The following is a 19,209-nucleotide window of genomic DNA, read 5'->3' as shown; positions in this document are numbered from 1 at the left end:
TGGAATTTAAATTCTACTCTGATTTTCCACTGAAACAGCTAAACGCCACAAAGCATATTAAGCTTTCGCTCTTGTCGCAAAATGACTTTATACTCACTCTCTTTACCCAACTGTTGCAATTCTACGAATTCGCCGCAATCATGGCGAATTACACTTACAATCAAATTAAAAAGTTATGCACCTGTTGCACCTGTTGTTTACAACTTGACACCGGTTCAAAAGGCAAAAAAGAACAGTACACACAACATTGTTAATCATCAATGGGCAACTTTATATGAACACGCATAAACACGAGTAGTTATATACAACGATCAAGCGAAATGTAACGAGAAATGAAAGTCAACAGCAGCAGCTACAGTAACAACAGATAACTTGGGCAAATTTATGGCCTGCAGCTGCTAGCAAGAAGTCATGGAAACTATTTATTGAGTCGTTCTGTTTTTATTGCACACGCCACGCCAACGTACGTATCGTTTGCCAAACGAAACGAAAATTATGTGGTAAGGCTGATGGATGATTAGTAGCCAGAATGATAAGCTGATAGGAAGTAAGGAAGCAACATGCATGTTATCGGTTAACTCTATTGTGCATTGAGGTAGGCGTTTGTGTAGGACGTCAAAATGTCGTTTGACCCCAAGGACATGCACGGATTCACAAAGTCTCTTATCTTAAGTATATAATAATTTACGATTTCATCTGAAACTCAGTCACCGTAAATTTTTTTTGCTTGTAAGAGTATACGCACATTTCACCGAGTATTTAGGTTTGATTGTTTGTGTTAATTTGTGCTTAAGTTAAGTAGTTTTTTATACCCTGAACAAGGTTTATTAATTTGCGACGAAGTTCGTAACACCCAGAAGAATTCGTCGGGACGCTATAAATTATACATATATAAATCATCAGCATGACGAGCTGAGTACCCAAGAAGCTGCTCGGAACCGACGATATCGAACCAGTATAACATGTAGCTGCTAAACAAGCCTAACGATCGGTATCAATACTTTGTAAGGAACCTTTTATGTTTGTGAAATTATATTTCATTATTGCAGAAAAAGAAGCCAATTTAATGAAGAGTACTGAACTGTTATAATAAATAATAAATTCTACTAGTATCTATATAAGTTGAAGGATATTGCTTTAAATTCAAGAAACCTAAAACATTTATACGGTCACTTCTGGTCAGCAAGTCAATCTGACACTTTAATGAAATATACATACAAGCGCATATCCACCCATTCATCAACGCCAACCACAGCTTTCTAATCTGCTTAGTCCTTTATGGCGATATATCATCTGATGCACAATGCTCCTAAATAACTGCAGACGCTTGAAGCGAAATATGCATAAATTATTTGCAGCTGCAATATGAGCCCAGGCCGCAGGACGCTATTAATTACATTGACCTGTAGTTAATATTCGAAAACACACATATAGTATATACATAATGGGTTGTCAAAAAAGTCTTGCGGTATTTTTATTGAATTTTTTTTTTTTTTATTGAAATTGAAATGAATTTTTTGATGACTCATGCCCAGCTCTTGACCGATGCTACGGCTGCTACTATGCCGGTCTCTTTCGACCAATTCAGCGATTTTATCGCAATTTTCGACGACAGGCCTTCCGGAGCGTGGCACATCTTCGACCACCTCTACACCAGAACGAAAACGTTGGAACCATCGTTGTGCGGTGGAAATGGAAACTGTATCGGGTCCATAAACTGCACAAATTTTATTGGCGGCTTGAGGTGCATTTTTGCCTTTATCGTAGTAGTACTGTAAAATATGCCGTATTTTCTCTTTACTTTGCTCCATATTTGCGACGCTATAACTCACGAACGACTTAAAAGAAACGACAATTAATCAAACACGTGTTAGTGCGTGAAATGAGCTTTCCAAAAAGGTATAGCATGACCCGATGCGACGAATAAAACTAGAACTACGCGCTTTCAGCGCCAACTAGCGAAAATACCGCAAGACTTTTTTGACAAACCTATTATATGTAGTATGTATGTAAGAATTTCAAATATTTTGTAAAATTTTTAAAGGAAAATATTCAAAACTTAGGGCAGAAAAAGATACCTCCACGTTGACAACAGAACTTCTTAAAAGATAATCAGATGTAAAGGGAAAAAATAAGAACTATTAGCTTCGGTTGCACTAAAGTTAAACACCTTTCAAAAATATTCAATTTTTATTCAACGTTATATGTAAACGCATGAAGCCATTCTGCTGCAGCAGGTCGCAATAAAAAAAGGAATATGAAAGATTCAATGAGAAATGAGCCAATATATGAATGGCATGACATAATATCAATTCGAAACCCAATGAGATAGACAAATAATATAACATACAAATAATGTGAAGAGGGCACTTTGAAATGTCAACATATTTCACTCGTATGCCTAAAATGGAAACGATTTCATTTTTTCATATGTTCTTTTCTGCCTATTCGTGCCTTACACACATGCGAGTATACTCTATTTAACTTAGCTCACCTTCAAAACATCACGGAATTTGTGACTCATGATGTTGTAGAGCAACGGATTAATAGGTTATAGGACAGACCGGATGTGAGGTCAACAGCTTCGAAGACATCTTTGTACAGCTGCGATTCAATGTTCGCGCTGCTGCCATGCATAGCCTTCAGTGGTTGCGCGTAAAAGGGCGCCCAGCAGAGGAAGAATGTCACGGCAGCGGCAGCTGTTGTACGCAGAAATGATAAAAGCATTTGTCTATTATGGGATTTGAAAACAAAAAGAAAACACAAGTTGGAAGAGAAGCAAAAAGAAAACAAAAAAACATATGAAAACAGAGCTAAGCAAATATCTATGATCAAAAGCCATTTTCTTCCTGGCGAAAGGAGTGACTATAAATAAGTGATAAATTTATTTAATTTAGAAATCATGACTTCATGCACGACTGTTTTAGTTGCATTTTATGTGGTGAGTTTCAATGAGTTGATCTTTTCTACATTTAGCTTTAGTTGTGAAAGAAAAAAAAAACAAATTTAAACATCAACAATACCAGATACTTACTCACCCAACGTACTGATTATAACACTGTGAGCGCTAATTCCACGATGCACCTATAGACTGCGCCTTGGCACCGTCGGCAGGAAGTGGCTCCGCTTCAATTTCATACCAATTAGGAGGTAGAGAACACAAATCGTGTTCATAGGAACGGCGACACAGCGAAAACTTGTTCGACGAAGTGAATATCATTTCTGAACGGGTAAAGAAAAACACAAGCACAAACACAAATAACTTTTTAAGTGTAATGGACGGTACAAAGGAAAATAATGATCTAGATGGTAACAGAAAACGCCGCTTAGGTATTAAAAGACCCAAGTTAACGTGCAATAGAAGCCGTGCTCTACGGGAAATTGCATTGGCTGCGGCAGTGCGAGCTGTCAGTCAAATGACGACAATAAACTTGACAGCGCGCGAGAGCTTCGACATGATCTACGGTCTGTAATTAAGCGATAAAGAGAGAGTGAGAAAAGGGCTGTGAATGGAAAGGAAAAGAAAAATTTACTAGAAATACTTCGAGTTAAAAACTTAAGGCAACCACAAAATAATCGTCTCTGTAAACTTCACAAATTTCGGTGGCATTCTTCCCTTTTTTATACAAAAATTTCAAAATATAGCGAATTTCATCATTATGTACACTCATTTTTGAAAAGCTGTAATCTTTTTTCAACTTTCTCGAATTTAATTTTTTCTTTAGTTAACACAAATTTACTGGAAATATACGATTGAAACGACATATGTTGGCAAAATACGAAAATTCTTTTTCGACTAGCATTGCATATCAAATATGATATAAACATATTCGAAGTCCACGCGTATGTGTGTGTGTAAATTAAAGGGATAATCTCGAATTCGCATTCTTGTTTGGTGTGCACTAAAAAGTGACAAGCGTTTCGCTGCAATTAATCACAAAAGCACTTAGTTTACGTTGATATAAAAAAAATCACAGAAAGAAGAAAATCCGAAAATAGCATATTCTTTAACGGTAAGGGCGCGACAACTACACGTTTTTATTGCTTCTTCTTGCTGTCAATTTAACTTATTAAACGAAAATATACCTTACTTAATAAAAAACACACAAAAAAATACACAGTAAATTATATGTCTGAGCAAAAAGGAAAGAAATAGAACCATTAATCAATATCCAACAACTTTTATTCGCCGAAATGGATGACATATCGCTATGTACTAGTGATGAGCGATATTTCACTACCGGTGATTTTTTCACTGGCAACTGCGATCACATTTTATAAATAGCTGTTCGCTTCTATGAACTTCAATTGCGATAACAGTTCGATTTTGTGAATTGCGATTGCGATAGCAGTTCGCAATAAACTTGTGAAACTGTGATTTTTTAATAGTACAGTACATGCGATCACAATAGCATATAGCAGAAAAGTAGCAGATTTCTTCAGGGTATTGTATATATACATATATATATGCGTATATGCTATTTTTCGTCATAGCGGTTTGAAATTTTGAGTGTAACAGTCTTATAATTTTTAATAATGGCAGGAAATGTATCAAGGAAAAGAAGTGAAGTATGGCAGATGTTTGAAGTGGTAGATGAAATATATGCAAAATGCAATATTTGCAAATTAAAAATTTCATATAAAACATTTTTAACAAATTTAAAAAAACCATGTCCAGAATAGACATCCTACAGTGGTCATTAGTAATTAGTTTTTCTTTGAAAATATTAAAAGTGGGTATTCTAAACAAACAAATGATCAACCACACTAATGATAATTCCTTCTAAGAAATATAGTATGTGAAGGAAGAAATATCATACTAACATACAAATGAACTATGCAATACGCTCTAAGTGTCAGGTAGCCGAACCGCTCCGACATTTGCGAAAATGTAATGAAAAGAAAGGCGGAAAAACTTGACTCGAGTTACAGGACCCAAAAGAGAATTTGCCGCCAATAACAACAAAAGATTTTCGTCGTACCCACGACAGTCGGGTCTACGTAACTGGAACGGCAATATAAAATCACAGTGAATTTAAAATAGCAATCACTGAAATCACAGATATCGAAAAATCGCAATATCGCTCATCTCTACTATGTACCGTTCAGCTCGATGGCGTTGCTGTCTGCCTTCGCTAGCACACTGGCAAGTAACCAGATTACGCCACGAAATGAAAATCAATTGGGTACCACTAACCATAAACCTCTTGAGGTGCACCTAAAATTAAAAAAGTTGTAATTGAAATCATATTAAAATTTGTGACATTAGAATAACTTATTATACTATAAGTTTTGATGAAGGGACTTTTTCGTATGCTCGAGTAGAAATATGACCCCAGATCTGCCCACCGAGTGACAGATACAACTTAAATTTGCTCAAACTTATATTGTACTGCAGACTTTCATAAAATATCATCCTCCAAGCCAGACAGTCTTAAAAGTTTCATTCCACCCTGAGTCCTGTCGCAACAACAACAATCAAAATTATTTAACTTGATACCACAGCCAACACAACAAAATTAGAGTGAAGTGTCCTTGCTATGACCTACATAAATTCATCAAATCTATAAATATATGACGGAATCCATTTTGTACAATAAATTGTTTATCTAAGTGCACCAAACTTGTGAAAGAGCCATAAACAGCAGTGACCCCACTTTTCTTATGTGCTCCTAGGGCTTCATAAAGTAAATATGCAAACATGTATGTATGTCTGGCGACATTTCTTCACATTTTCAAGGACTTGTGACAGTTTTCTTCAATGGCAAGCCACAAAATACATTTATTTAGAGCTGAGTCAAGTAAACTTTATTTAAGCTTAGGTTGCTTTAATATTATTTGCAAATACTTTTATCGCTACTCCAAGGCTCGCGTTATGTTGTCAATATGCGCTTGCAAGAATATATATTATTAGCAAATCAATCATGGCAAATACATAAACGCATATACATACATATACTTAAGTGAATCTTCTTAAAACGAAATATAACAAATTGATTGAATGTAGAGCGACAGATGCAAAATTTATTTTGAGGTTATGTTAAAACCAAATACTTATATATGTATACATGTATTTACTGTGTAGGAATATTTGTATATTACTTCCTTTTGATAAATTACGAAATTGATTGAAATACGGTGTGCAGCCTGTGCCATTGCTATTAAGTTTTATCCGATTGATGCGCTCAACATAATCCTGAATTGACTGGCCATAAACGTCTTAATTCGGAAAGTAGCAGAAAGTGCTGCCGTTAGAATAAGGGAATTATGAGGTTGGAACAGGAAAGATTATGGACATAACGCCATTTTTAAGTAACTAAACTTATGTAAATCAGGCTACAACTGCCAAAGGTTAGACTTCAATAGCCCCTTTCAGGTGACGATACCTTCTAGACGTGAATGCTGAAGAGGTTTAGGTGGAGGAGATGATACCGACAAGTTCAAAATTGTCTGCGGAGTCGGGGCAAGTGTATACTTCAATGATCTCGCAATCCCTTTTTTCATACGACTACTCAGCTCAGCCAGAATCATTCAAGCTATGTATAGGCATTGAGAAGTCCTGTGAAGTATAGATAAGACCTGTAGAGTTCTACTAAATAACTACGGAAGAATACAGAAAGTAACCTTATACATAGATACTCGGGTGGCATTGCTGGCCTTTAAGCTGACTAGGAGGTCAGCTCCACGTATGCATAATTTGAGTTTCATACCAGAGGAGCAAATAGCTCAGAACAGATGGAAATCTATAACCAACTGCAAGATAAGGAAGCAAATATGGCCCAAGAATGATAAGACTTGAAGTGAGGGCTTAGCACATAGGTCCAGGAAAAGTATATACAGACTTACATTTTGGAGAAAATGCGCTAAAAATGGGTCGGTCTTATAACAATATTTAAAATCAAATTTTGAAACTTCGGTGCTGAAAGACCTTGAGACATACATTTTCAGCAAACACAGCAACTCGCATATACTGTATAATGTATGTATAAAAGTTTATTTTTACATACAAATAATATATCACACATATTGAAGTTGACGAACAAAATCATTTTCGCGTTCACTGTTATTTATACGTATTTTATGGCACTTTGCAGTTTGCAAGCAGCCAACCGGAAGAAAACGTATGTGTTTGATTCAACTCTAAACCCGGCAGTTTTTCTTGCTATACAAATTTTAGAACATACCGAGCTCGTGCATGTCGTACATTTAGTAGAATGGCGAAAAAAAATTGAAGTTAAAAGTTCACAACAATTCTGCTCTGCTTGTGCGAAAACTCACACACATAAGAACCGCCGAATGGCGTGGAAACTCGAGTAAGTGAAATTGCCGTAAATATGTATAATTAATTATTGTCCTTGAAAAGGAATGATAGGACTTGAAAATGTTTCGCAGAAGCTTTTATGCGCTCAAGGCTACATGGTATATGTCGCGGAATGTGTTAAGAACTTTAATTGAAACCAGAGCTTAGTAAAAAATCGAGCATATCTGCTTCTCTTTTAAATATATCTTTGTGCTCCTGAGCTCATATGATAGTATGCGTAGATCTGGTGTGGAATACAGTGCATATTAGCGTCGTGGGGCATAATTAATTTTTCGTCATTGCAATGCATATAGCATATATATTTATATACGCGAAAATACTCAAATTATAACTCAAACCTTTTTTGACAACTTCCTTACCCTGAAATTTAACGACTTTCTAACTCCCTTTCTTTATGAGAAAATGATAATAGTTGCACGCCCAGGAGTTTGAACGGTTTTTGTTGTCAGAACAAGTATAAAACCATACGATTTTCTACCATTGAAAGATAATACGTGTGTTCGTGTGACCTTCAGTGTTTAATCAACTGGCGTTCTCCGTCTGTCTGTCTTTAACTACGCTTCAAGCTTTGCTCAGTCCGCTGTTTGCCATTGCAAGTCTCAACACTTAATTGCAATTGTTTATCACAGTATGCTATTCGGTGGCAATACGTTAGACCAGGCTATTTTAATTGCTTTCAATGCTTGGAATTTCAAGACTTACAGCATTTTGCCATATGCTTTCGCTTATGAACAAGGATTATGGAAGTTACCTGATAATTTTATGGCGCTTTAAGCAAATCAATAAAGGTAGAAAGCATTTTGGAGCAGCTCTCACGTATTTCGGTCAGTGAAAAGTTGTTTGAAAATAAATGGCTGAAAGAAAATGTGTCACAAGAAGCAAATTTATAATTTCTGCTCACTTTTTCATTCTCTTCTAAACACATCATTAACACAAGTGAGTAGTTAACGTGAATTTTGCTCATGTTGACAAATTTTAGTTCCAAAAACTTTCAACACAAGCAATAAAGATAAAAGCTAACAATTTATTTACAACTTTGCATAACAAAGTTGTTCGCTTAACGTTGAATTTCACACCTAACTGACATGCGGAGAGATCTATGTTGTGAATTGTGAATTCAATCCAGAAATTCCAATCATTCAAAATCCTAAGTGAGATATTGTTGGCAACTTCGCTTGCAAAGTTAAAAATGGAAATTTCAGGAAGCTTTTCTTACAAGCAGTGGAGTTACCTATGTCTAGACTTGTATATGTCAAAATCATTTTATGCTTTTGAATTTTATAAGTAAGTAAGTAGTGGCTTGGAACTTTTATTAGGCATATTTTTCTCATTTCCCATTTAAATAGAAATTTGAACTGAACACTGAGAAAAATACCAAAACAGTGGGTAAAATGGATCTATATCTATTTGAAAGACCCATAAATCAAATAGGTATCTTCCTTCTACTCAACAACAGATAATACGAGAGTTGTTTTTAATATTTCGGTGATTTGTGAACAAAAACAAATTTTAATCACAAAATATTCTCCATTAAGACCTACATATGCATAGTATAGTATATATGTAGTTGTTTCAGTCGATGTGTGAAAGCTAGCATTGTCGTGGTGAAGAGCTCCGTCTGCCGTATATAATAGTAAATCATTGACTTAACATTAATACTCTCTTTAACATTAACATTATATTTTAAAACACGCATATTTATGTACGTAGGTTCTTATACATAACTTAAGCGAACAACTTTTGTTGAATTCGGCTCATGTTAAAACACCCATACAGTCGACTGCTTTTTACTCTCGGTCTCATACGTATAAATCCTGTCATGTTGTGCCAGACGTGTTTCGAAGCATTCTTATCATATGTGTTTAACATTTCTCTCGACCAATCCGCACGTATTTTTTTGAGTCAAATTTTTCTACAATCCAATAATAATGCAATATTGAATTTATGCTAGGCATTAGGTGTCTTAATCCCATGATAGATCAGATGACGATCGTGCAATATCAATTTTCTCACAGCATCACTAATTTCCGGAACAAAAACTGATTTCCGAATACTTTCGCACGTAATTTCATTTTAAAACATTTTAAATTTTTTTTTGCCTTTGAAAGTATTACTCGTATACTGTTACATGCACATAGAAAAAAATCTGTCTGTTAAGCAGTTTTATAGCTTCGTAAATTCTAAAATTAATATACTCTGACCTTTAATTTCCACATGAATGTCTACATGCATTTATTTATTTACCTTTTTGCCACTCAGCAGGTGTGTGAATTTTATGGGACTTGCTGTGACCAGAAACGGCCGAACGAAGACTATAAATTGAAGACGATGGCACGTGTTTCAATCATAAATCAATTGATGATTATTTGAAAGACTCGTGCAACGATTTAGAAGGAGGAATACTGTCTGGTACACAAAAACATACATACAACACTTGTTATATTGCACATTCAAGTACATATGTATATACTTAAATGCAGAAAATTACATTTTGATCAAAGAGACGGATTATGCAGTGTCTATGGTTATAATATATAGTATATGGTGTACTCAAAATCCATTTCTTGGTATACTAAGTTAACAGAATTCTCAATCAGTGCAACAAAACATGGAAATATTTTGTGATGAGTTGCTGCTTCTGCAGCGACGCAGTTTCTTAAGTTTTGCTAATATAAGTTAGGGATCTTGTACATATTGTTACATCTCAGCATTGATATGTATGTATCCTCTCAGCGAAAAATAATTTTAAAATAAATATCTACTTTTTATTATTTCTTAACAGCAGCCATATCAAACAGAAAATCAAAATTTAGTGGCGGAAAGTATGTTTGCACTGGAGTAGACCTCAATTCCTGACCTAAAAAGAACTTACCTTGAGTTATAGAAATTAGGGGTATATAATGTTCGTCCCATAAAGCCTTCTCAACTATTAATATTAATCATATTTAGCACTAAAACTTTCTTCCGCTTCGAATAAATGACCAAATTAGTACACTTTCAGCTCCAGAGTAATGTATTCATATATTTATATATTATTTCAACTTTTTTTTTTTTAACAATATTTCTTTAAAAACGAATTTTCGCCGTGTCCTAGTTTTTATTTCTATAGATTCTTGTACGATATCATCACTTTACATTATCACATCACATCATTATCACATATCACTTTACATATATTAGCTGATATGAAAAACAAATACGATTTTCACCTAATCAAATCTCCCAAAACAAGCCAGAAGTACAATAAATAAATATCATAAATATGCATATAAGTAATCGCAGACCCATACAATCGAAAACAACAACATAAACAGCACGTTCACATGTACATTTTGTATGTTCACCCGCTGTAGCTCTGTTTTGTGGATCTAGGGTCGTATGCTGCTCGAAGTTTAAATGAGGTTCAATATTGGCACCCAATTTGTTGAAGCCAGCACACATACAAACATAAATATTTATAATATATTATACTCGTTATATACTTTAATCCAACTGAAGCTTAGAAAATTGTGTGCAATAGATTGTCGCTAATATTAATGATATACGTGCTGTAAAAAACATAAAGCCACATAAAAGGTAATATCGATAAGTGCATGCGAAAACCAGTTAACACAAAATATACAAATAAGTAAATTTTAGAGTGATTTTTGTACTCGTATATGTTAGTTTTTAGAACTTCAATAAAAAACAATAAAGAATTTTGATTACAGAGTTTTGGATGAGCGATTTTTGATTCATACATAATCACAATTGGATTGTTTGCATAATATGGGCGCATCTCGATATCCTCTATTAGAAAGTAATAATATCAAAACATAGCTACAAGTCGGCCATACAACTTTGCCGAGGTGGTTGAAACAAATGTATGATATCGTGTGAGTATGTACATATTATCTTCTGGACCAAAAATTGTTTAATGGTAACAATGTAGTTTTTTCAACCATATATTCAGCAATTTTGGGAAAGTTGTTGTTGTAATTCAATACGATGAATATTATATTATGAGCCCTTATTTTAGTAATACTTATACTTGTATAACAATTATTTAGTTGCACGCAGAAATTATCGGAAAAAGTCTTCAAATACAAAAAACATCACCGCCTTCGCTAACACCATCTCTTATAAATAGCTTGCGCATCTTTAACTTGTCGAGCTGGTTTTATGACTTTCGGTACAATTGGTAGCAACAACAACAATGTTACCACGTGTATTTTAAATTCTATTTACCGAACACGTGACCTTGAAGGTGAATGACCCCAAATTCTCTGCATATATACTTCGCCTTCATATCTAGCGTGTACTTGTTTAATATACACAGTGTTATAATATTTTGAGTATGTACTACATACACATACAAGGAATGCCATTAGAACCACGGTGTCGGTGCATAGAGGATATTGCTGCATAATCAATTAGCTTTCACTGCTATCCTAGCTTTTCTGCGTTTAAGTGCTTAAGATATAATATTTCATGAAACCCCTAAGAAAGTTATTACAGAATGGTTGCTTAATAAACAGTAAGGGTGTAAATAAGTTTAAGAGCTTTATGTAACTTGCTGTTAACTTTTTACATATAAAGGCTCAATTATAAACTACAATAGCACAGCAACTTACCACTTACAAATTAATTTGACTAAGAACTGGTAGGCTACTCGATGTTTATGGGTTGTATGACCTCGAATTTCTGTTAAACTCATATTTTTTAACGAAAAAGGCGCAAATTTAAAGTGCTCTGAATGGAAAATGAAATGGTTTAAAATTTCTATGTTAAGTGCAAAAAGGAGCTTGTTTACAAAAAAATTATAATAAGTTGTTTTAGGAACGCTCAAGTCAGGCTGACTCCTAGGGGTGTCTGGTATTACTTACCACATTGGTTTCGCCAAAAATTTGCAGGCCTTTAACTTATTTCAGCTTCAGAGTTTGGTACCACAAAAGGAAACAATTTTATAGCAAGAGCAATAGAAAAAAGGTTTCTGCAGGGACTTCGCGTGCTTTTGTTTGTTAGCTTTCCATTGCCAACCAACATATGCTTAGAAAACACACATGCACAAGTCGAGAACTTAGTTAATTAGAAATCATTAGCAGGTGCACGTGCTTCTCAGCTTATCGCCAACTTTGCTGATTTACCGCTTTAATCGAAAAGTTAACAGCTGCAAACTCATACATACATTGTGACAAAAAAGTACCCGGAAACGGTAATTAAATTCTCTGGGTAAACACCTTCTTGCTCGACTCGTCCCGATAAAGCTGATTTTTTTTTCAAAAAGGGGTATCGTAAACTGGTCTTTTTGGTTCAAAAAACGCAATAATTATCATCAATGAAACACCATATTTACAAGATTTGGAACCGGGATTTTTTCTTGTTTCTCAAAGTGAAACTGCTGTTTGCCGTTCAGTCGATCGAAGAGATAAAACAAAATTCGCTGAAGGAGCTGAAATCTAAAAAGTGCTTATAAAAAGTGTTTCGAGGACGGGAAAAATCGTTGGCATAAGTGTATTACATCTGATGGAGATTACTTTGAAGGGGGCAAAACAAATATTGATGAAAAATTAAATATTAAGCGCTTTATTTACAATTTCCGTGTGCTTTTTTGTCACATTGTTTGCACTTTCACAGTTTGTGTATGTTATTCCTTAATGGTGCTCTATTTCATACCAGTTTTGTGATAATGAATTTATGATGAGGTAAGTAATTAAACCTTTTTATGAAAGCACTACTATTTTACTACCACGCACACAACAATGCACATATTTAGGTGTAAGCACTGTTAGCGTTAGCAATTAATATTGCAAAGATTCGGTAGGTAAGAGCAACGACTGGAAATTGGATGCATTAGGCATGAAAGTGAAATCTAAAATAAACAAGCTCACTGAATCTAAAAGACAAAAACTGTTTCCGTATATATAGCAGATACAGAAGCAACATATTAATAAATTTTTAATTTCTACTTTTATACCATTTAAGTCGTAGTTAGGAATTTGTTTACAACTTTATATTTCCTTAATTAAAATTTTATACCGAAAACAACGCTATAACGCACTAAAGAGCTCGTTAAACAAAGCAAGCAAGCCAATACATCGGTAACGTATACGCCATGGTGTATAGTAGTTGTTTGCAAACTCATTAAACTTATTTTGGATATAATAATGTTAAATTAAACATGGAAACAAATTTTGATGCTCACATAAACACACACAAACATTCGTGCCACCCACTGTGTGCGTATTCATGCATGCAAACTCAATTTGGCACTATAGAGAGCAGTTGCAAATAGAACTGTGGTTGATAATCGTCACGTAACTACACGATAACCAATTAACGCTTCGACAAACCAATGACGTGCTGAATTATATATGTAATTTAACGGAGCAGAATTACATTTGAAGCTATAGCTATTATTGAACCCCCAAACATGGTACTCATGTGGACAACGCCTTATCGGAAAGCATCTATAGATGTGTCTGCAGTTCTTCTCTTTAGCTCTAAATTCGTAAACACCATGTTCAGTGAACACGCAACGGAATTAGTATTCAACCACACGACCGTTTAACCACACCCATTAATAATATACTTGTACAGCAGCATCACCAACAATAACAACAACAAGTACAAGAGCAACGGGGACGAAGATCACTCGATTTATAACTATCATACATAAACGCTTTGGCAGTAGTATCGTAATTTTATCTATGTATTCAAAAATTTCTACATGTGTTCTCTTGGCTTGTATCTGAAGAAAAAAGTACAAAAAAATAGTAAGCCTTTTTTCATAATTTTAAAATACTTACTTTTTACTTCAAACTTTATGTCTATGTTGTGCCATCGTTTTTTCCAACCCTCGAAAGAGTTGTTAAAGTCATTTTCCGGAATAGCTCTCAATCCGCGCAGTGCTTCACGTTTAATGTCTTCAATTGACTCAAAACTGTTTTCGCAGAGCGGTTGTTTGAGTTTGCTGTAAAGCCAGATGTCACACGGAGCTTAATCAGGTGGATACGGTGGTTGCGGCACGATACAGGTTAGAAATTTGGCGACAAACTCACTAAGAAACAATGCAGTATGCGATGGTGCATTATTGTACTGCAAAAACCAAGAGCTGTCGGTCCCGACGTCCGGCCTCTTTTTACAAATAGCTTTGCACACATGACGCATAACATTCAAACAATATTCCTTCTTGACAATTTGGCCAGCCGAAAGGAATTCTTGGGAGTGAAGCAGACCTCGATAATCGAGAAAACTGTCAACTTAACCTTGATTTTTGAGCTGCTTTAACATGTTTCTTCGGCTTCGACTCACCTTTGTCACGAAATTCGGTACATTGATCGTCTGTTTTCGGGTCATCTAATGGTTTCTTTGCTAAATAATTTGTGAAAATATCAATATTATTAAACACCTTTCAGAAAGCCTCTCCAAGTGTGAGCTTCCAATTGTAATGGGAAGGTCCTCCGCCTTACAATTTTCTAGTTTTTTTTGTATCATCAGATAAATAATGAAATTTTAACCGTTTATATCTTTAAAATAATTAGGTTTACGAAAAAATAGTTAAAAAGGTAAAAACTCATTGAGTCTATAAATTTGTTTTAAGTAGATTGAAGCGAGATATGCATGTTTTTTATAATTTGAAGTTACTTAGAATACTTTTCTTTCCGAGACTCTTGTATTTTTAACAGTTATGTGTTTGACTTGGCGCTTTTCAGGTTCTAGTTGAAAATTGACTAATTCTTTCAGAGTATTTCATCGAAAATTTTTGGACTTGCAGGAAAGCTACTGAATTATACTGAAATTAAACCACTTCCGCGCAACCTATCCCTTGCTCAAATGCTTATTATACTTTGCTTCTAGTAAAACCTCGAAAATTTTCAGTACAACACTGCCTCGCGAAAAAAATTAAAAAAAAGAAGGAAAAAATGAAATAATTAAACAGCTACAGTAATACAATTACAACTGATTAAAGACGCGCCGCTTTTGCATTTGGCTACACTTTGGACGTTATCCAAGTTACCTGAAGAGACTTTTCCAATTGAATTCAAACACTTATAAATCAGCGGGAATTTTAATGTCTTTCTTTCACTTACTTGTATTTCTGTCTTAGCTCTTTCTAAGTATTTCGCCAAGAAAGATAAACAATCCTGAAATTTAATTAAATTTAAGGCAGCAACGCATTTAAAGTTCCCCAAATGAGGATTTACTGTGATTTTCTGCAAAAAAACTCGACAATTTTCTATTTCATAAACAAAGTGTGCTTTTGATAGAAGTAGATACGATCTCGTGTATTTACATAAATTTCATTTCATTGAAAGTGAGGTACTTGATAAAATTACATTTTCAATATAATCTAGTTGAAAACGTCTGCAATAGAATAATTAGAAAGCCAATATTTGCAGAAAATCTCGAAGAAACTACTGATTGGATTAAACATTTTTGTATGTTTAAACTAAAGACCTGTATAAACAAAATTTTTGGCGTTCCATCATCTCCTTACCCTTTTATTTTGCTGATCTCATTGAATTAACGCTTTTTTCTGGATCAATTAACTATTTCGAGATAGTTTACTTTTCACTTATTTCTACACATACATATCTTATTATTTGCAGATTCAGACACATTTTCGTTCAACCGCTTACATCTTGTATCACCCAAGCTTGTTCTACGCTCAAAATATTAAGTATACGCTCTGTCAACCTTAAACACCTTAAAGATATTGAAATTTTTAATGTGTATTTTTATGTAAATCCTGTGAAAGTGAATGTGTTACATGTTAAATAGACCAAACTGACACAGCAATTTTAGTCAACGAGAAAATTTACTGTTATTTAGAGTGGTAATAAATTTGCCTGCCAAACAGTAACACTATTTATTTGTGTCATTCATTCTTAGACATAAAAATATGCTAGCTCGACCGCTATAAGTAACTGTGAGTATGTTCGCATGCTTGTTTGTTGTTGACTATGAAATACGAGAGACAATCGTTAAAAGTCTAGTCTTGAGCAAAAATTTATTGTGGCAACAGAAATAAACACCAAGCCGAAAATAAACAAGGAGGAACAGGAGTGGGAGAAAAATACAGCGCTCAAGCGAAGAATTGACTTAGAACAAAAACATGGAGAAATGCTGAAAATTAAATAACCGTTAAAAGACACAGTTATAAGCAAAATAGCTACAGTAAATTTTATTTTATTTTCGGAAAAAGTGAAGTGTTTTGTTTGCTTTTGGTGCAACAAGGCTTGCGAGGCTCATTTCGCCGTATATTTGCCTGCTTGCAAGGCATGAAATGTATATGTTTGAAGTGTGTTTGACTGTGTTGACCACCAATGTCAGGGCTAATGCTTACATTTCTTTTACATCTGTTATTTATTAGGCCAGTGGTGTTGTCAGTGCTCCAGTTAGTGCTGAAAATATTAAGGCAAGTTTTCTATATGCGTGGTAGTAAAATATTTTAAGAAGTACAAAATGTGTACTTAGCACAGTAAGGCAGTTTTGTCGTTAACTTCCTGCGATTCAATGTCTTTAGAGAAAAAGAAGATTGTTCCGCAAAATTCACTCTTACCCTAAATTGAAACAGCGACTGCCTGAAAGAATTTTTTTGTTTGTCGCATCTTTTTAATATCCTCAACTGAATTATTGACATTCGAAAAATGGCATAAAATATAAAATGCTCGAATAACAAATAAAGCTTGGGAAGAACTTAAAGCATGAGTTGATCTCCTTGGCAATAAATATTCGCAATTTATTTATTGTAAGCATTTTTAACTTGCTTTGGTCAAAAAGAGAAAGCAAATATGATATATTTTAATGTTTAAGTATAAATTCCTAAAGAGAGAGAAGGAGAGAAAAGTAAATTGAAAGTCATCACCTGCCTTTTTGGAGATATCAGAGAAATATTTTTTCACCAGATTTTGTATTATCTGGATAAGCATTCATAAAAGTTGCCACATTATTTTTTGAAATTATAAAAATATTGGAAACGTTTCGGCGTTAATTAAAAGGTAATCATAAGTACTATATTACACTTAGAGAAAAAAACTCGTCACTATTCGCTCAAAATGCGCTACTTGTCTTGTTAGACTTTTTTCAAATAGCTCTTGAAATGGGCATAAGTGGAGTGTACGCAATATTATTAAAAATTATTAAATCGATAAAAGGGCAGTTGGCTTCCGAAAACAGTAAAATCTCGTTATGAAAATCAAATTAAACGGATGCATTACTGATCGCTTTAAACACGCTGGAAAAAATCAAAAATCACGTTCTATGCAATATGTTCTGCGAGCAAATCATAAAAAACCTGTACTGGAAAAATGGTATTTCTTCCGACGAATCCAAATTTAATTAGTTTGGACCCGACGGAAATGCCGCAGAGCATCGTAAAAAAGGAGAGAATTTTTGGTAAGCTGTGTTTTACCTACCGTAAAGCGTTCGTCCTATTTAATGGTATGGGAGGATATAACCAAGTTTGCGTTGGTCACCTTGTTATTCTAAAAGCATCTGTGAATGCCGAAAAAATTTTTAATGAAACTATTGAGCAGCTGTTCGAACACACTCATAAAGTTTATCTTCAGGATGATTCAGCTCCTAGCCATAGAGCCAAAATGGTAACTAAAGCATAAAAACATTGAAATACATTTTCCTATAATTTATGACAAACATTTAGAGGTTACAAACAACAAAGATTTTTAAAGAATTGAGTAAGGAGGTGGCCAGGAAACAGTCCAGATCTCAATCCAAATGAGGACTGCTGGCATTATATGGGCAAAGGGATTAGAGAAAAGTGTCCAACAAGTCTAAAAGAAATATAAAATATTACTTAAGCCATGTACAATGAAGAAATTAATAAAAACTATCTTCAACGCTTGTTAGAATCCATGAAAAGCTGAAGTTATTAGGAGAAGGGGTGCTTTACAAAATACTCTTAGAAAGAAAATATAATTATATTTTGCTTTGTTATTTATTCTTTTGTTAAATACAGAACATTTAAAACATAAAATACGAGTATGTAAATAACTTGTTTAAAAATTATTTAACTATTCCTAACAAATATTAGTTCTAGGGTTTGTTATGTGTGTCTGCATACTTTTTTCACTAAAACAAGTGTTAAACTTTAAGTGAATTATATGATGGTTGGCTCGAAAAAAAACTGTTGAACTTAAATTAAAATGAACCATAACTTTGCGCTATATTTAAGTATTCACGCACTGTGAAGTGCGTGGGCTTTTTTTCGCCGAGTGTACATATAAATATAAAAAGCTGCCCTGCAGCTGTTACAAATTGAAACCAGTTGCATAAATTTCGTCTTGTCTACGAATGACTTGAGAACAAAAGTAAAAACAACAATAAAATCAACAAAAAGGAAAATATGAAAAGCAACTAAGTCCGTCTGCAGAATTTTGTGAAATAAAAGACATCATCTTTTTCGCTTTTTATGTTCACACTTATTTACTCACAAGTTGCCTCTTATATATACGTACGTATATATTAGTATATGTGTATACCATATACATATATGCCATATTTTTGTACCTTTATGTGTTTAAGTATTCATACTTGTTTCTTGTTATTCTCCCAGTGTGAACGCAATCAGCGATAAGTGATGACAATATAAATCCAATTATTGTCAAAAGCATCAAATCACCGTATTTTATCACACAAAACCAATTACACGTTTATTTATATTGCTTTTCTCTCTACATATTTGTATATGCATATTTTTGTAGCAAGTTCGTTTTTCACACACGTAATCACATATCGCTGTTTTATTTCGTCAATGGATTTGAGTAATCATATGACTTTCTAAATAATTGATTGCCCCGAAAAAGTAAAGTTTGCAGAGAGGTTGGCTATTTCTACTTTAAATAAATAAATAATGACTATAAGAAGTTATGCAAAAAAAAAAAATA

The 19,209-nt window shown here is 34.1% G+C and overlaps 1 pseudogene; it reads right to left on the bottom strand.

Moving 5' to 3' along the window:
* Positions 1-2,520: 2,520 nt before the first annotated feature.
* Positions 2,521-19,209, bottom strand: part of LOC126763325 (pyrokinin-1 receptor-like) — a 41,335-nt pseudogene continuing 24,646 nt past the window's right edge.

Source organism: Bactrocera neohumeralis, chromosome 2, assembly GCF_024586455.1.
Source record: "Bactrocera neohumeralis isolate Rockhampton chromosome 2, APGP_CSIRO_Bneo_wtdbg2-racon-allhic-juicebox.fasta_v2, whole genome shotgun sequence".
In the NCBI taxonomy this organism is placed as follows: Eukaryota; Metazoa; Arthropoda; class Insecta; order Diptera; family Tephritidae; genus Bactrocera; species Bactrocera neohumeralis.
This window is presented reverse-complemented; position numbering and strand designations above follow the sequence as displayed.